Genomic DNA, 19,584 nt, shown 5'->3' on the forward strand with positions numbered 1-19,584 from the left:
ATTGTAGCGTTTACCTATTTTCTATGGCAGTAATGCAGTCCCAATTTTCTATTCTTAGTATTTCAGATTGCAGCTATATTTTTTCTTAAAACTGAAGCAGTGTCTTGAAGTTGCTCCAACTTTGAAGAACGTTGTGAATGAACCGCACGGTCAATCCTGTACAAAGTCTTCTGGATTTTTCAATAACATCAGCAGCACAGACTACAACTCCTATCATCCCACTACATGCCATATACAACGAGATCTCCAGACCTAAGAGAACAGCAGCAGCTATAAATCCTTGATTACTTGGCTGAGGGGTTCAACATCCCCAAAAAGTGACAAGTTTACTCCTCAACTACACATATTTTCCATAGGATAAGACATTATTCTGCTTGGTGTTCCCTTGTTTTCTCAATTATGTAAGTAGAGAAAATATAATAGGTGTAGAGGGAGCAGTCAGGATGTAGATATAGGAGGTGTAGAGGGAGCAGTCAGGATGTAGATATAGGAGGTGTAGAGGGAGCAGTCGGGTGTAGATATAGGAGGTGTAGAGGGAGCAGTCAGGATGTAGATATAGGAGGTGTAGAGGGAGCAGTCGGGGTGTAGATATAGGAGGTGTAGAGGGAGCAGTCAGGGTGTAGATATAGGAGGTGTAGAGGGAGCAGTCGGGTGTAGATATAGGAGGTGTAGAGGGAGCAGTCAGGATGTAGATATAGGAGGTGTAGAGGGAGCAGTCGGGGAGTAGATATAGGAGGTGTAGAGGGAGCAGTCAGGGTGTAGATATAGGAGGTGTAGAGGGAGCAGTCGGGGTGTAGATATAGGAGGTGTAGAGGGAGCAGTCGGGGTGTAGATATAGGAGGTGTAGAGGGAGCAGTCAGGATGTAGATATAGGAGGTGTAGAGGGAGCAGTCGGGTGTAGATATAGGAGGTGTAGATGGAGGAGTCTGGTGTAGATATAGGAGGTGTAGAGGGAGCAGTCGGGGTGTAGATATAGGAGGTGTAGAGGGAGCAGTCGGGGTGTAGATATAGGAGGTGTAGAGGGAGCAGTCAGGATGTAGATATAGGAGGTGTAGAGGGAGCAGTCGGGGTGTAGATATAGGAGGTGTAGAGGGAGCAGTCAGGATGTAGATATAGGAGGTGTAGAGGGAGCAGTCGGGTGTAGATATAGGAGGTTTAGAGGGAGCAGTCGGGTGTAGATATAGGAGGTGTAGAGGGAGCAGTCGGGTGTAGATATAGGAGGTGTAGAGGGAGCAGTCAGGGTGTAGATATAGGAGGTGTAGAGGAAGCAGTCAGGATGTAGATATAGGAGGTGTAGAGGGAGCAGTCGGGTGTAGATATAGGAGGTGTAGAGGGAGTAGTCGGGTGTAGATATAGGAGGTGTAGAGGGAGCAGTCGGGGTGTAGATATAGGAGGTGTAGAGGAAGCAGTCAGGATGTAGATATAGGAGGTGTAGAGGGAGCAGTCGGGTGTAGATATAGGAGGTGTAGAGGGAGCAGTCGGGTGTAGATATAGGAGGTGTAGAGGGAGCAGTCAGGATGTAGATATAGGAGGTGTAGAGGGAGCAGTCAGGGTGTAGATATAGGAGGTGTAGATGGAGGAGTCTGGTGTAGATATAGGAGGTGTAGAGGGAGCAGTCGGGGTGTAGATATAGGAGGTGTAGAGGGAGCAGTCGGGTGTAGATATAGGAGGTGTAGAGGGAGCACTCGGGGTGTAGATATAGGAGGTGTTGAGGGAGCAGTCGGGGTGTAGATATAGGAGGTGTAGAGGGAGCAGTCGGGGTGTAGATATAGGAGGTGTAGAGGGAGCAGTCGGGTGTAGATATAGGAGGTGTAGAGGGAGCAGTCGGGTGTAGATACAGGAGGTGTAGAGGGAGCAGTTGGGGTGTAGATATAGGAGGCGTAGAGGGAGCAGTCGGGGTGTAGATATAGGAGGTGTAGAGGGAGCAGTCAGGTGTAGATATAGGAGGTGTAGAGGGAGCAGTCGGGGTGTAGATATAGGAGGTGTAGAGGGAGCAGTTGGGGTGTAGATATAGGAGGTGTAGAGGGAGCAGTCAGGGTGTAGATATAGGAGGTGTAGAGGGAGCAGTCGTGGTGTAGAAATAGGAGGTGTGGAGGGAGCAGTCGGGGTGTAGATATAGGAGGTGTAGAGGGAGCAGTCGGGGTGTAGATATAGGAGGTGTAGAGGGAGCAGTCGGGGTGTAGATATAGGAGGTGTAGAGGGAGCAGTCAGGGTGTAGATATAGGAGGTGTAGAGGGAGAAGTCGGGGTGTAGATATAAGAGGTGTAGAAGGAGCAGTCGGGTGTAGATATAGGAGGTGTAGAGGGAACAGTCGGGGTGTAGATATAGGAGGTGTAGAGGGAGCAGTCGGGGTGTAGATATAGGAGGTACAGACGGAGCAGTCGGGGTGTAGATATAGGAGGTGTAGAGGGAGCAGTCAGGATGTAGATATAGGAGGTGTAGAGGGAGCAGTCGGGGTGTAGATATAGGAGGTACAGACGGAGCAGTCGGGGTGTAGATATAGGAGGTGTAGAGGGAACAGTCGTGGTATAGATATAGGAGGTGTAGAGGGAGCAGTAAGGGAGGAGATATAGGAGGTGTAGAGGGAGCAGTCGGGTGTAGATATAAGAGGTGTAGAGGGAGCAGTCAGGGAGTAGATATAATAGGTGTAGAGGGAGCAGTCAGGATGTAGATATAGGAGGTGTAGAGGGAACAGTCGGGGTGTAGATATAGGAGGTGTAGAGGGAGCAGTCGTGGTGTAGAAATAGGAGGTGTGGAGGGAGCAGTCGGGGTGTAGATATAGGAGGTGTAGAGGGAGCAGTCGGGGTGTAGATATAAGAGGTGTAGGGGGAGCAGTCGGGGTGTGGATATAGGAGGTGTAGAGGGAACAGTCGGGGTGTAGATATAGGAGGTGTAGAGGGAGCAGTCGTGGTGTAGAAATAGGAGGTGTGGAGGGAGCAGTCGGGGTGTAGATATAGGAGGTGGAGAGGGAGCAGTCGGGATGTAGATATAGGAGGTGTAGAGGGAGCAGACCGGCTGTAGATATAGGAGGTGTAGAGGGAGCAGTCAGGGGTGTAGATATAGGAGGTGCAGAGGGAGCAGTCGGGGTGTAGATATAGGAGGTGTAGAGGGACCAGTCGGGGTGTAGATATAGGAGGTGTAGAGGGAGCAGTCGGGGTGTAGATATAGGAGGTGTAGAGGGAGCAGTCGGGGTATAGATATAGGAGGTGTAGAGGGAGCAGTCAGGGTGTAGATATAGGAGGTGTAGAGGGAGCAGTCGGGTGTAGATATAGGAGGTGTAGAGGGAGCAGTCGGGGTGTAGATATAGGAGGTGTAGAGGGAGCAGTCGGGTGTAGATATAGGAGGTGTAGAGGGAACAGTCGGGGTGTAGATATAGGAGGTGTACATGGAGCAGTCAGGATGTAGATATAGGAGGTGTAGAGGGAGCAGTCGGGGTGTAGATATAGGAGGTGTAGAGGGAGCAGTCAGGATGTAAATATAGGAGGTGTAGAGGGAGCAGTCGGGTGTAGATATAGGAGGTGTAGATGGAGCAGTCAGGATGTAGATATAGGAGGTGTAGAGGGAGCAGTCGGGTGTAGATATAGGAGGTGTAGAGGGAGCAGTCTGGGTGTAGATATAGGAGGTGTAGAGTGAGCAGTCTGGGTGTAGATATAGGAGGTGTAGAGGGAGCTGTCGGGGTGTAGATATAGGAGGTGTAGAGGGAGCAGTCAGGGTGCAGATATAGGAGGTGTAGAGGGAGCAGTCAGGATATAGATATAAGAGGTGTAGATGGAGCAGTCAGGGTGTAGATATAAGAGATGTAGAGGGAGCAGTCAGGGTGTAGATATAAGAGATGTAGAGGGAGCAGTCAGGGTGTAGATATAAGAGGTGTAGAGGGAGCAGTCAGGGTGTAGATATAGGAGGTGTAGAGGGAGCAGTCGGGGTGTAGATATAGGAGGTGTAGAGGGAGCAGTCGGGTGTAGATATAGGAGGTGTAGAGGGAGCAGTCGGGATGTAGATATAGGAGGTGTAGAGGGAGCAGTCGGGGTGTAGATATAGGAGGTGTAGAGGGAGCAGTCGGGGTGTAGATATAGGAGGTGTAGAGGGAGCAGTCGGGGTGTAGATATAGGAGGTGTAGAGGGAGCAGTCGGGGTGTAGATATAGGAGGTGTAGAGGGAGCAGTCATGGTGTAGATATAGGAGGTGTAGAGGGAGCAGTCGGGTGTAGATATAGGTGGTGTAGAGGGAGCAGTCGGGATGTAGATGTAGGAGGTGTAGAGGGAGCAGTCGGGATGTAGATGTAGGAGGTGTAGAGGGAGCAGTCGGGATGTAGATATAGGAGGTGTAGAGGGAGCAGTCGGGATGTAGATATAGGAGGTGTAGAGGGAGCAGTCGGGGTGTAGATATAGGAGGTGTAGAGGGAGCAGTCGGGGTGTAGATATAGGAGGTGTAGAGGGAGCAGTCGGGATGTAGATATAGGAGGTGTAGAGGGAGCAGTCGGGATGTAGATATAGGAGGTGTAGAGGGAGCAGTCGGGGTGTAGATATAGGAGGTGTAGAGGGAGCAGTCGGGGTGTAGATATAGGAGGTGTAGAGGGAGCAGTCGGGGTGTAGATATAGGAGGTGTAGAGGGAGCAGTCATGGTGTAGATATAGGAGGTGTAGAGGGAGCAGTCGGGGTGTAGACATAGGAGGTGTAGAGGGAGCAGTCGGGGTGTAGATATAGGAGGTGTAGAGGGAGCAGTCGGGGTGTAGATATAGGAGGTGTAGAGGGAGCAGTCGGGGTGTAGATGTAGGAGGTGTAGAGGGAGCAGTCGGGGTATAGATATAGGAGGTGTAGACGGCGCAGTCGGGGTGTAGATATAGGAGGTGTAGAGGGAGCAGTCGGGTGTAGATAGAGGAGATGTAGAGGGAGCAGTCGGGGTGTAGATATAGGAGGTGTAGAGGGAGCAGTCGGGGTGTAGATGTAGGAGGTGTAGAGGGAGCAGTCGGGGTATAGATATAGGATGTGTAGAGGGAGCAGTCGGGGTGTAGATATAGGAGGTGTAGACGGAGCAGTCGGGGTGTAGATATAGGAGGTGTAGAGGGAGCAGTCGTGGTGTAGATATAGGAGGTGTAGAGGGAGCAGTCGGGTGTAGATATAGGAGGTGTAGAGGGAGCAGTCGGGGTGTAGATAAAGGAGGTGTAGAGGGAGCAGTCGGGGTGTAGATATAGGAGGTGAAGAGGGAGCAGTCGGGGTATAGATATAGGAAGTGTAGAGGGAGCAGTCGGGGTGTAGATATAGGAGGTGTAGAGGGAGCAGTCGGGGTGTAGATATAGGAGGTGTAGAGGGAGCAGTCAGGGTGTAGATATAGGAGGTGTAGATGGAGCAGTCGGGTGTAGATATAGGAGGTGTAGAGGGAGCAGTCGGGTGTAGATGTAGGAGGTGCAGATGGAGCAGTCGGGGTGTAGATGTAGGAGGTGTAGAGGGAGCAGTCGGGTGTAGATATAGGAGGTGTAGAGAGAGCAGTCGGTGTGTAGATATAGGGGATGTAGAGGGAGCAGTCGGGGTGTAGATATAGGAGGTGTACATGGAGCAGTCGGGTGTAGGTATAGGAGGTGTAGAGGGAGCAGTCGGGGTGTAGATATAGGAGGTGCAGATGGAGCAGTCGGGGTGTAGATATAGGAGGTGTAGAGGGAGCAGTCGGGGTGTAGATATAGGAGGTGCAGATGGAGCAGTCAGGCTGTAGATATAGGAGGTGTAGAGGGAGCAGTCAGGGTGTAGATATAGGAGGTGTAGAGGGAGCAGTCGGGGTGTAGATATAGGAGGTGTAGAGGGAGCAGTCGGGGTGTAGATATAGGAGGTGTAGAGGGAGCAGTCGGGATGTAGATATAGGAGGTGTAGAGGGAGCAGTCGGGGTGTAGATATAGGAGGTGTAGAGGGAGCAGTCTGGTGTAAATATAGGAGGTGTAGAGGGAGCAGTCTGGTGTAGATATAGGAGGTGTAGAGGGAGCAGTCAGGGTGTAGATATAGGAGGTGTAGAGGGAGCAGTCGGGGTGTAGATATAGGAGGTGTAGAGGGAGCAGTCGGGGTGTAGATATAGGAGGTGTAGAGAGAGCAGACGAGGTGTAGATATAGGAGGTGTAGCGGGAGCAGTCGTGTGTGGATATAGGAGGTGTAGAGGAAGCAGTCGGGGTGTAGATATAGGAGGTGTAGAGGAAGCAGTCGGGGTGTAGATATAGGAGGTGTAGAGGGAGCAGTCGGGGTGTAGATATAGGAGGTGCAGATGGAGCAGTCAGGATGTAGATATAGGAGGTGTAGAGGGAGCGGTCGGGGTGTAGATATAGGAGGTGTAGAGAGAGCAGACGAGGTGTAGATATAGGAGGTGTAGCGGGAGCAGTCGTGTGTGGATATAGGAGGTGTAGAGGAAGCAGTCAGGAGTAGATATAGGATGTGTAGAGAGAGCAGTCGGGGTGTAGATATAGGAGGTGTAGAGGGAGCAGTCGGGGTGTAGATATAGGAGGTGTAGAGGGAGCAGTCGGGGTGTAGATGTAGGAGGTGTAGAGGGAGCAGTCGGGGTATAGATATAGGAGGTGTAGAGGGAGCAGTCGGGGTGTAGATATAGGAGGTGTAGAATGAGCAGTCGGGGTGTAGATATAGGAGGTGTAGAGGGAGCAGTCGGGTGTAGATATAGGAGGTGTAGAGGGAGCAGTCGGGATGTAGATATAGGAGGTGTAGAGGGAGCAGTCGGGATGTAGATATAGGAGGTGTAGAGGGAGCAGTCGGGGTGTAGATATAGGAGGTGTAGAGGGAGCAGTCGGGGTGTAGATATAGGAGGTGTAGAGGGAGCAGTCGGGGTGTAGATATAGGAGGTGTAGAGGGAGCAGTCGGGGTGTAGATATAGGAGGTGTAGAGGGAGCAGTCGGGTGTAGATATAGGAGGTGTAGAGGGAGCAGTCGGGATGTAGATATAGGAGGTGTAGAGGGAGCAGTCGGGATGTAGATATAGGAGGTGTAGAGGGAGCAGTCGGGGTGTAGATATAGGAGGTGTAGAGGGAGCAGTCGGGGTGTAGATATAGGAGGTGTAGAGGGAGCAGTCGGGGTGTAGATATAGGAGGTGTAGAGGGAGCAGTCGGGGTGTAGATATAGGAGGTGTAGAGGGAGCAGTCGGGATGTAGATATAGGAGGTGTAGAGGGGGCAGTCGGGGTGTAGATATAGGAGGTGTAGAGGGAGCAGTCGGGGTGTAGATATAGGAGGTGTAGAGGGAGCAGTCGGGGTGTAGATATAGGAGGTGTAGAGGGAGCAGTCGTGGTGTAGATATAGGAGGTGTAGAGGGAGCAGTCGGGTGTAGATATAGGAGGTGTAGAGGGAGCAGGCGGGGTGTAGATATAGGAGGTGTAGAGGGAGCAGTCGGGGTGTAGATATAGGAGGTGAAGAGGGAGCAGTCGGGGTATAGATATAGGAAGTGTAGAGGGAGCAGTCGGGGTGTAGATATAGGAGGTGTAGAGGGAGCAGTCGGGGTGTAGATATAGGAGGTGTAGAGGGAGTAGTCAGGGTGTAGATATAGGAGGTGTAGATGGAGCAGTCGGGTGTAGATATAGGAGGTGTAGAGGGAGCAGTCGGGTGTAGATGTAGGAGGTGCAGATGGAGCAGTCGGGGTGTAGATGTAGGAGGTGTAGAGGGAGCAGTCGGGGTGTAGATATAGGAGGTGCAGATGGAGCAGTCGGGGTGTAGATGTCGGAGGTGCAGATGGAGCAGTCGGGGTGTAGATGTAGGAGGTGTAGAGGGAGCAGTCGGGTGTAGATATAGGAGGTGTAGAGAGAGCAGTCGGTGTGTAGATATAGGGGATGTAGAGGGAGCAGTCGGGGTGTAGATATAGGATGTGTACATGGAGCAGTCGGGTGTAGGTATAGGAGGTGTAGAGGGAGCAGTCGGGGTGTAGATATAGGAGGTGCAGATGGAGCAGTCGGGGTGTAGATATAGGAGGTGTAGAGGGAGCAGTCGGGGTGTAGATATAGGAGGTGCAGATGGAGCAGTCAGGATGTAGATATAGGAGGTGTAGAGGGAGCAGTCGGGGTGTAGATATAGGAGGTGTAGAGGGAGCAGTCGTGGTGTAGATATAGGAGGTGTAGAGGGAGCAGTCGTGGTGTAGATATAGGAGGTGTAGAGGGAGCAGTCGGGGTGTAGATATAGGAGGTGTAGAGGAAGCAGTCGGGATGTAGATATAGGAGGTGTAGAGCGAGCAGTCGGGGTGTAGATATAGGAGGTGTAGAGGGAGCAGTCAGGGTGTAGATATAGGAGGTGTAGAGGGAGCAGTCAGGATGTAGATATAGGAGGTGTAGAGGGAGCAGTCAGGATGTAGATATAGGAGGTGTAGAGGGAGCAGTCTGGTGTAAATATAGGAGGTGTAGAGGGAGCAGTCTGGTGTAGATATAGGAGGTGTAGAGGGAGCAGTCAGGGTGTAGATATAGGAGGTGTAGATGGAGCAGTCGGGGTGTAGATATAGGAGGTGTAGAGGGAGCAGTCGGGGTGTAGATATAGGAGGTGCAGATGGAGCAGTCAGGATGTAGATATAGGAGGTGTAGAGGGAGCGGTCGGGGTGTAGATAAAGGAGGTGTAGAGGGTGCAGTCGGGGTGTAGATATAGGAGGTGTAGAGGGAGCAGTCAGGGTGTAGATATAGGAGGTGTAGAGGGAGCAGTCGGGGTGTAGATATAGGAGGTGTAGAGGGAGCAGTCGGGTGTAGATATAGGAGGTGTAGAGGAAGCAGTCGGGGTGTAGATATAGGAGGTGTAGAGGAAGCAGTCAGGAGTAGATATAGGATGTGTAGAGAGAGCAGTCGGGGTGTAGATATAGGAGGTGTAGAGGAAGCAGTCAGGAGTAGATATAGGAGATATAGAGAGAGCAGTCAGGAAGTAGATAAAGGAGGTGTAGAGGCAGCAGTCAGGGTGTAGATATAGGATGTGTAGAGGGAGCAGTCGGGAGTAGATATAGGAGGTGTAGAGGAAGAAGTCGGGATGTAGATATAGGAGATGTAGAGGGAGCAGTCGGGGTGTAGATATAGGAGATGTAGAGGGAGCAGTCGGGGTGTAGATATAGGAGGTGTAGAGGGAGCAGTCGGGGTGTAGATATAGGAGATGTAGAGGGAGCAGTCGGGGTGTAGATATAGGAGGTGTAGAGGGAGCAGTCGGGGTGTAGATATAGGAGGTGTAGAGGGAGCAGTCGGGGTGTAGATATAGGAGGTGTAGAGGGAGCAGTCAGAGTGTAGATATAGGAGGTGTAGAGGGAGCAGTCGGGGTGTACAGGGAGCAGTCGGGTGTAGATATAGGAGGTGTAGAGGGAGCAGTCAGGATGTAGATATAGGAGGTGTAGAGGGAGCAGTCGGGGTGTAGATATAGGAGGTGTAGAGGGAGCAGTCAGGGTGTAGATATAGGAGGTGTAGAGGGAGCAGTCGGGGTGTAGATATAGGAGGTGTAGAGAGAGCAGTCGGGTGTAGATATAGGAGGTGTAGAGAGAGCAGTCGGGTGTAGATATAGGAGGTGTAGAGGGAGCAGTCGGGGTGTATATATAGGAGGTGTAGAGGGAGCAGTCGGGGTGTAGATATAGGAGGTGCAGATGGAGCAGTCAGGATGTAGATATAGGAGGTGTAGAGGGAGCAGTCGGGTGTAGATATAGGAGGTGTAGAGGGAGCAGTCGGGGTGTAGATATAGGAGGTGCAGATGGAGCAGTCAGGATGTAGACATAGGAGGTGTAGAGGGAGCAGTCGGGTGTAGATATAGGAGGTGTAGAGGGCGCAGTCGGGTGTAGATATAGGAGGTGTAGATGGAGCAGTCAGGATGTAGATATAGGAGGTGTAGAGGGAGCAGTCGGGGTGTAGATATAGGAGGTGTAGAGGGAGCAATCGGGGTGTAGATATAGGAGGTGTAGAGGGAGCATTCGGGGTGTAGATATAGGAGGTGTAGAGGGAGCAATCGGGGTGTAGATATAGGAGGTGTAGAGGGAGCAGTCGGGGTGTAGATATAGGAGGTGTAGAGGGAGCAATCGGGGTGTAGATATAGGAGGTGTAGAGGGAGCAGTCGGGGTGTATATATAAGAGGTGTAGAGGGAGCAGTCGGGTGTAGATATAGGAGGTGTAGAGGGAGCAGTCGGGGTGTAGATATAGGAGGTTCAGATGGAGCAGTCAGGATGTAGATATAGGAGGTGTAGAGGGAGCAGTCGGGTGTAGATATAGGAGGTGTAGAGGGCGCAGTCGGGTGTAGATATAGGAGGTGTAGATGGAGCAGTCAGGATGTAGATATAGGAGGTGTAGAGGGAGCAGTCGGGGTGTAGATATAGGAGGTGTAGAGGGAGCAATCGGGGTGTAGATATAGGAGGTGTAGAGGGAGCAGTCGGGGTGTAAATATAGTAGGTGTAGAGGGAACAGTCGGGGTGTAGATATAGGAGGTGTAGAGGGAGCAGTCGGGGTGTAGATATAGGAGGTGTAGAGGGAGCAATCGGGGTGTAGATATAGGAGGTGTAGAGGGAGCAGTCGGGGTGTAGATATAGGAGGTGTAGAGGGAGCAGTCGGGGTGTAGATATAGGAGGTTCAGATGGAGCAGTCAGGATGTAGATATAGGAGTTGTAGAGGGAGCAGTCAGGGTGTAGATATAGGAGGTGTAGAGGGAGCAGTCGGGGTGTAGATATAGGAGGTGTAGAGAGAGCAGTCGGGTGTAGATATAGGAGGTGTAGAGAGAGCAGTCGGGTGTAGATATAGGAGGTGTAGAGGGAGCAGTCGGGGTGTAGATATAGGAGGTGTAGAGGGAGCAGTCGGGGTGTAGATATAGGAGGTGTAGAGGGAGCAGTCCGGTGTAGATATAGGAGGTGTAGAGGGAGCAGTCAGGGTGTAGATATAGGAGGTGTAGAGGGAGCAGTCGGGTGTAGATATAGGAGGTGTGGAGGAAGCAGTCAGGATGTAGATATAGGAGGTGTAGAGGGAGCAGTCGGGGTGTAGATATAGGAGGTGCAGATGGAGCAGTCAGGATGTAGATATAGGAGGTGTAGAGGGAGCAGTCGGGTGTAGATATAGGAGGTGTAGAGGGCGCAGTCAGGATGTAGATATAGGAGGTGTAGAGGGAGCAGTCGGGTGTAGATATAGGAGGTGTAGAGGGAGCAGGCGGGGTGTAGATATAGGAGGTGTAGAGGGAGCAGTCAGGATGTAGATATAGGAGGTGTAGAGGGAGCAGTCAGGGTGTAGATATAGGAGGTGCAGATGGAGCAGTCAGGATGTAGATATAGGAGGTGTAGAGGGAGCGGTCGGGGTGTAGATAAAGGAGGTGTAGAGGGAGCAGACGAGGTGTAGATATGGGAGGTGTAGAGGGAACAGTCGGGTGTAGATATAGGAGGTGTAGAGGGAGCAGTCGGGGTGTAGATATAGGAGTTGTAGAGGAAGCAGTCAGGAGTAGATATAGGAGGTGTAGAGAGAGCAGTCGGGGTGTAGATATAGGAGGTGTAGAGGGAGCAGTTGGGGTGTAGATATAGGAGGTGTAGAGGAAGCAGTCAGGAGTAGATATAGGAGATATAGAGAGAGCAGTCAGGAAGTAGATAAAGGAGGTGTAGAGGCAGCAGTCAGGGTGTAGATATAGGATGTGTAGAGGGAGCAGTCGGGTGTAGATATAGGAGGTGTAGAGGAAGCAGTCAGGAGTAGATATAGGAGGTGTAGAGGGAGCAGTAGGGGTGTAGATATAGGAGGTGTAGAGGGAGCAGTCAGGGTGTAGATATAGGAGGTGTAGATGGAGCAGTCAGGGTGTAGATATAGGATGTGTAGAGGGAGCAGTCGGGTGTAGATATAGGAGGTGTAGAGGAAGCAGTCAGGAGTAGATATAGGAGGTGTAGAGGGAGCAGTAGGGGTGTAGATATAGGAGGTGTAGAGGGAGCAGTCGGGGTGTAGATATAGGAGGTGTAGAGGGAGCAGTCGGGGTGTAGATATAGGAGATGTAGAGGGAGCAGTCGGGGTGTAGATATAGGAGGTGTAGAGGGAGCAGTCGGGGTGTAGATATAGGAGGTGTAGAGGGAGCAATCGTGGTGTAGATATAGGAGGTGTAGAGGGAGCAGTCAGAGTGTAGATATAGGAGGTGTAGAGGGAGCAGTCGGGGTGTAGATATAGGTGGTGAAGAGGGAGCAGTCTGGGTGTAGATATAGGAGGTGTAGAGGGAGCAGTCGGGGTGTAGATATAGGAGGTGTAGAGGGAGCAGTCAGAGTGTAGATATAGGAGGTGTAGAGGGAGCAGTCGGGGTGTACAGGGAGCAGTCGGGTGTAGATATAGGAGGTGTAGAGGGAGCAGTCAGGATGTAGATATATGAGGTGTAGAGGGAGCAGTCGGGGTGTAGATATAGGTGGTGTAGAGGGAGCAGTCTGGGTGTAGATATAGGAGGTGTAGAGGGAGCAGTCGGGGTGTAGATATAAAAGGTGTAGAGGGAGCAGTCGGGGTGTAGATATAGGAGGTGTAGAGGGAGCAGTCAGAGTGTAGATATAGGAGGTGTAGAGGGAGTAGTCGGGGTGTACAGGGAGCAGTCGGGTGTAGATATAGGAGGTGTAGAGGGAGCAGTCAGGATGTAGATATAGGAGGTGTAGAGGGAGCAGTCGGGGTGTAGATATAGGTGGTGTAGAGGGAGCAGTCTGGGTGTAGATATAGGAGGTGTAGAGGGAGCAGTCGGGGTGTAGATATACGAGGTGTAGAGGGAGCAGTCAGGGTGTAGATATAGGAGGTGTAGAAGGAGCAGTCAGGGTGTAGATATAGGAGGTGTAGAGAGAGCAGTCGGGTGTAGATACAGGAGGTGTAGAGGGAGCAGTCGGGGTGTAGATTTAGGAGGTGTAGAGGGAGCAGTCGGGTGTAGATATAGGAGGTGTAGAGGGAGCAGTCAGGTGTAGATGTAGGAGGTGTAGAGAGAGCAGTCGGGTGTAGATATAGGAGGTGTAGAGGGAGCAGTCGGGGTGTAGATATAGGAGGTGTAGAGGGAGCAGTCGGCGTGTAGATATAGGAGGTGTAGAGGGAGCAGTCGGGGTGTAGAGGGAGCAGTCAGGGTGTAGATATAGGAGGTGTAGAGAGAGCAGTCGGGTGTAGATATAGGAGGTGTAGAGGGAGCAGTCAGGATGTAGATATAGGAGCTGTAGAGGGAGCAGTCGGGTGTAGATATAGGAGGTGTAGAGGGAGCAGTTTGGGTGTAGATATAGGAGGTGTAGAGGGAGCAGTCGGGTGTAGATATAGGAGGTGTAGAGGGAGCAGTCAGGTGTAGATATAGGAGGTGTAGAGAGAGCAGTCGGGTGTAGATATAGGAGGTGTAGAGGGAGCAGTCGGGTGTAGATATAGGAGATGTAGAGGGAGCCGTCGGGGTGTAGATATAGGAGGTGTAGAGGGAGCAGTCGGGGTGTAGATATAGGAGGTGTAGAGGGAGCAGTCAGGTTGTAGATATAGGAGGTGTAGATGGAGGAGTCTGGTGTAGATATAGGAGGTGTAGAGGGAGCAGTCAGGGGTGTAGATATAGGAGGTGTAGAGGGAGCAGTCGGGGTGTAGATATAGGAGGTGTAGAGGGAGCAGTCAGGGTGTAGATATAGGAGGTGTAGAGGGAGCAGTCAGGGTGTAGATATAGGAGGTGTAGAGGGAGCAGTCGGGTGTAGATATAGGAGGTATAGAGGGAGCAGTCAGGGTGTAGATATAGGAGGTGTAGAGGGAGCAGTCAGGGTGTAGATATAGGAGGTGTAGAGGGAGCAGTCGGGGTGTAGACATAGGAGGTGCAGAGGGAACAGTCTGGGTGTAGATATAGGAGGTGTAGAGGGAGCAGTCGTGTTGTAGATATAGGAGGTGTAGAGGGAGCAGTTGGTTGTTAATATAAAAGTTGTAGAGGGAGGAGTCGGTTGTAGATATAGGAGGTGTAGAGGGAGCAGTCGCGGTGTAGAGGGAGCAGTCAGGGTGTAGATATAGGAGGTGTAGAGGGAGCAGTCAGGATGTAGATATAGGAGGTGCAGTAGGAGCAGTCAGGATGTAGATATAGGAGGTATAGAGGGAGCAGTCGGGGTGTAGATATAGGAGGTGAAGAGGGCGCAGTCGGGGTGTAGATATAGGAGGTGTAGAGGGAGCAGTCGGGGTGTAGATATAGGAGGTGTAGAGGGAGCAGTCGGGGTGTAGATATAGGAGGTGTAGAGGGAGCAGTCGGGGTGTAGATATAGGAGGTGTAGAGGGAGCAGTCAGGGTGTAGATAGAGGAGGTGTAAAGGGAGCAGTCGGGGTGTAGATATAGGAGGTGTAGATGGAGCAGTCAGGATGTATATATAGGAGGTGTAGAGGGAGCAGTCGGGGTGTAGATATAGGAGGTGTAGAGGGAGCAGTCGGCGTGTAGATATAGGAGGTGTAGAGGGAGCAGTCGGGGTGTAGATATAGGAGGTGTAGAGGGAGCAGTCGGGGTGTAGATATAGAAGGTGTAGAGGGAGCAGTCAGGGTGTAGATATAGGAGGCGTAGAGGGAGCAGTCAGGGTGTAGATATAGGAGGTGTAGATGGAGCAGTCAGGATGTAGATATAGGAGGTGTAGAGGGAGCAGTCGGGGTGTAGATATAGGAGGTGTAGAGGGAGCAGTCGGGGTATAGATATAGGAGGTGTAGAGGGAGCAGTCGGGGTATAGATATAGGAGGTGTAGAGGGAGCAGTCGGGTGTAGATATAGGAGGTGTAGAGGGAGCAGTTGGGGTATAGATATAGGAGGTGTAGCGGGAGCAGTCAGGTCTAGATATAGGAGGTATAGAGGGAGCAGTTGGGTGTAGATATAGGAGGTGTAGAGGGAGCAGTCGGGGTATAGATATAGGAGGTGTAGAGGGAGCAGTCGGGGTGTAGATATAGAAGCTGTAGAGGGAGCAGTCGGGTACAGATATAGGAGGTGTAGAGGGAGCAGTCAGGGTGTAGATATAGGAGGTGTAGAGGGAGCAATCGGGGTGTAGATATAGGAGGTGTAGAGGGAGCAGTCGGGGTGTAGATATAGGATGTGTAGAGGGAGCAGTCAGGGTGTAGATATAGGAGGTGTAGAGGGAGCAGTCAGGGTGTAGATATAGGAGGTGTAGAGGGAGCAGTCGGGGTGTAGATATAGGAGGTGTAGCGGGAGCAGTCGGGTGTAGATATAGGAGGTGTAGAGGGAGCAGTTGGGGTATAGATATAGGAGGTGTAGCGGGAGCAGTCAGGTCTAGATATAGGAGGTATAGAGGGAGCAGTTGGGTGTAGATATAGGAGGTGTAGAGGGAGCAGTCGGGGTATAGATATAGGAGTTGTAGAGGGAGCAGTCGGGGTGTAGATATAGGAGGTGTAGAGGGAGCAGTCAGGGTGTAGATATAGGAGGTGTAGAGGGAGCAATCGGGGTGTAGATATAGGAGGTGTAGAGGGAGCAGTCGGGGTGTAGATATAGGATGTGTAGAGGGAGCAATCGGGGTGTAGATATAGGAGGTGTAGAGGGAGCAATCGGGGTGTAGATATAGGAGGTGTAGAGGGAGCAGTCAGGGTGTAGATATAGGAGGTGTAGAGGGAGCAGTCAGGGTGTAGATATAGGAGGTGTAGAGGGAGCAATCGGGGTGTAGATATAGGAGGTGTAGATGGAGCAGTCGGGGTGTAGATATAGGATGTGTAGAGGGAGCAGTCAGGGTGTAGATATAGGAGGTGTAGAGGGAGCAGTCGGGTGTAGATATAGGAGGTGTAGAGGGAGCAGTCAGGGTGTAGATATAGGAGGTGTAGAGGGAGCAGTCGGGTGTAGATATAGAAGGTGTAGAGGAAGAAGTCGGTGTGTAGATATAGGAGGTGTAGAGGGAGCAGTCTGGGTGTAGATATAGGAGGTGTAGAGGGAGCAGTCGGGGTGTAGATATAGGAGGTGTAGAGGGAGCAGTCTTGGTGTAGATATAGGAGGTGTAGAGGGAGCAGTCGGGATGTAAATATAGGAGGTCTAGATGGAGGAGTCTGGTGTAGATATAGGAGGTGTAGAGGGAGCAGTCAGGGTGTAGATATAGGAGGTGTAGAGGGAGCAGTCAGGGTGTAGATATAGGAGGTGTAGAGGGAGCAGTCGGGGTGTAGATATAGGAGGTGTAGAGGAAGCAGTAGGGATGTAGATATAGGAGGTGTAGAGGGAGCAGTCAGGGTGTAGATATAGGAGGTGTAGAGGGAGCAGTCGGGGTGTAGATATAGGAGGTGTAGAGGGAGCAGTCGGGGTGTAGATATAGGAGGTGTAGAGGGAGCAGTCGGGGTGTAGATATAGGAGGTGTAGAGGGAGCAGTCGGGGTGTAGATATAGGAGGTGTAGAGGGAGCAGTCGGGGTGTAGATATAGGAGGTGTAGAGGGCGCAGTCGGGGTGTAGATATAGGAGGTGTAGAGGGAGCAGTCGGGGTGTAGATATAGGAGGTGTAGAGGGAGCAGTCGGGGTGCAGATATAGGAGGTGTAGAGGGAGCAGTCGGGGTGCAGATATAGGAGGTGTAGAGGGAGCAGTCGGGGTGTAGATATAGGAGATGTAGAGGGAGCAGTCGGGGTGCAGATATAGGAGGTGTAGAGGGAGCAGTCGGGATGTAGATAAAGGAGGTGTAGAGGGAGCAGTCGGGTATAGATATAGGAGGTGTAGAGGGAGCAGTCTGGGTGTAGATATAGGAGGTGTAGAGGGAGCAATCAGCGTGTAGATATAGGAGGTGTAGAGGGAGCAGTTGGGGAGTAGATATAGGAGGTATAGAGAGAGCAGTCGGGGTGTAGATATAGGACGTCTTGAGGGAGCAGTCGGGGTGTAGATATAGGAGGTATAGAGGGAGCAGTCGGGGTGTCGATATAGGAGGTGTAGAGGGAACAGTCGGGGTGTAGATATAGGAGGTGTAGAGGGAGCAGTCGGGGTGTAGATATAGGAGGTGTAGAGGGAGCAGTCGGGGTGTAGATATAGGAGGTGTAGAGTGACCAGTCGGGGTGTAGATATAGGAGGTGTAGAGGGATTAGTCGGGTGTAGATATAGGAGTTGTAGAGGGACCAGTCAGGGTGTAGATATAGGAGGTGTAGAGGGAGCAGTCGGGAGTAGATATAGGAGGTGTAGAGGGAGCAGTCAGGTGTAGATATAGGAGGTGTAGGGGGAGCAGTTGGGGTGTAGATATAGGAGGTGTAGAGGGAGCAGTCGGGGTGTAGATATAGGAGGTGTAGAGGGAGCAGTCGGGTGTAGATATAGGAGGTGTAGAGGGAGCAGTCGGGGTGTAGATATAGGAGGTGTAGAGGCAACAGTCGGGGTGTAGATATAGGATGTGGAGAGGGAGCAGTCGGGTGTAGATATAGGAGGTGTAGAGGAAGCAGTCAGGAGTAGATATAGGAGGTGTAGAGAGAGCAGTAGGGGTGTAGATATAGGAGGTGTAGAGGGAGCAGTCGGGGTGTAGATATAGGAGGTGTAGAGGGAGCAGTCGGGGTGTAGATATAGGAGATGTAGAGGGAGCAGTCGGGGTGTATATATAGGAGGTGTAGAGGGAGCAGTCGGGGTGTAGATATAGGAGGTGTAGAGGGAGCAGTCGGGGTGTAGATATAGGAGGTGTAGAGGGAGCAGTCAGAGTGTAGATATAGGAGGTGTAGAGGGAGCAGTCGGGGTGTAGATATAGGTGGTGTAGAGGGAGCAGTCGGGGTGTAGATATAGGTGGTGTAGAGGGAGCAGTCGGGGTGTACAGGGAGCAGTCGGGTGTAGATATAGGAGGTGTAGAGGGAGCAGTCAGGATGTAGATATAGGAGGTGTAGAGGGAGCAGTCGGGGTGTAGATATAGGTGGTGTAGAGGGAGCAGTCTGGGTGTAGATATAGGAGGTGTAGAGGGAGCAGTCGGGGTGTAGATATAGGAGGTGTAGAGGGAGCAGTCGGGGTGTAGATATAGGAGGTGTAGAGGGAGCAGTCAGAGTGTAGATATAGGAGGTGTAGAGGGAGCAGTCGGGGTGTACAGGGAGCAGTCGGGTGTAGATATAGGAGGTGTAGAGGGAGCAGTCAGGATGTAGATATAGGAGGTGTAGGGGGAGCAGTCGGGGTGTAGATATAGGTGGTGTAGAGGGAGCAGTCTGGGTGTAGATATAGGAGGTGTAGAGGGAGCAGTCGGGGTGTAGATATAGGAGGTGTAGAGGGAGCAGTCGTGGTGTAGATATAGGAGGTGTAGATGGAGCAGTCAGGGTGTAGATATAGGAGGTGTAGAGAGAGCACTCGAGTGTAGATATAGGAGGTGTAGAGGGAGCAGTCTGGGTGTAGATATAGGAAGTGTAGAGGGAGCAGTCGGGGTGTAGATATAGGAGGTGTAGAGGGAGTAGTCTGGGTGTAGATATAGGAAGTGTAGAGGGAGCAGTCGGGGTGTAGATATAGGAGATGTAGAGGGAGCAGTCAGGTGTAGATATAGGAGGTGTAGAGAGAGCAGTCGGGTGTAGATATAGGAGGTGTAGAGGGAGCAGTAGGGGTGTAGATATAGGAGGTGTAGAGGGAGCAGTCGGCGTGTAGATATAGGAGGTGTAGAGGGAGCAGTCGGGGTGTAGATATAGGAGGTGTAGAGGGAGCAGTTGGGATGTAGATATAGGAGGTGTAGAGGGAGAGTCGGGGGATAGATATAGGAGGTGTAGAGGGAGCAGTCGGGTGTAGATATAGGAGGTGTAGAGGGAGCAGTCAGGTTTAGATATAGGAGGTGTAGAGAGAGCAGTCGGGTGTAGATATAGGAGGTGTAGAGGGAGCAGTAGGGGTGTAGATATAGGAGGTGTAGAGGGAGCAGTCGGGGTGTAGATATAGGAGGTGTAGAGGGAGCAGTCAGGAGTAGATATAGGAGGTGTAGAGAGAGCAGTCGGGGTGTAGGTAAAGGAGATGTAGAGGGATCAGTCGGGTTGTAGAGGGAGCAGTCAGGGTGTAGATATAGGAGGTGTAGAGGGGGCAGTCGGGGTGTAGATATAGGAGCTGTAGAGGGAGCAGTCGGGTGTAGATATAGGAGGTGTAGAGGGAGCAGTCGGGTGTAGATATAGGAGGTGTAGAGGGAGCAGTCAGTGTGTAGATATAGGAGGTGTAGAGGGAGCAGTCGGGGTGTCAATATAGGAGGTGTATAGGGAGCAGTCAGGGTGTAGATATAGGAGGTGTAGAAGGAGCAGTCGGGTTGTAGATATAGGAGGTGTAGAGGGAGCAGTCAGGGTGTAGATATAGAAGGTGTAGGGGGAGCAGTCGGGGTGTAGATATAGGAGGTGTAGAGGGAGTAGTCGTGGTGTAGATATAGAAGGTGTAGAGGGAGCAGTCGGGGTGTAGATATAGGAGGTGTAGAGGGAGCAGTCAGGGTGTAGATATAGGAGCTGTAGAGGAAGCAGTCGGGGTGTAGATATAGGAGGTGTAGATGGAGCAGTCAGGGTGTAGATATAGGAGGTGTAGAGGGACCAATCGGGGTGTCGATATAGGAGATGTAGAGGGAGCAGACGGGGTGCAGATATAGGAGGTGTAGAGGGAGCATTCGGGGTGCAGATATAGGAGGTGTAGAGGGATCAGTCGGGGTGCAGATATAGGAGGTGTTGAGGGAGCAGTCGGGGTGTAGATATAGGAGGTGTAGAGGGAGCAGTCGGGGGTAAGATTAAGGAGGTGTAGAGGGAGCAATCAGGGTGTCGATATAGGAGGTGT

The sequence above is a fragment of the Phyllobates terribilis genome, unplaced genomic scaffold, assembly GCF_046119375.1.
Source record: "Phyllobates terribilis strain yellow unplaced genomic scaffold, ASM4611937v1 Scaffold_2__4_contigs__length_985480577, whole genome shotgun sequence".
NCBI lineage: Eukaryota > Metazoa > Chordata > Amphibia > Anura > Dendrobatidae > Phyllobates > Phyllobates terribilis.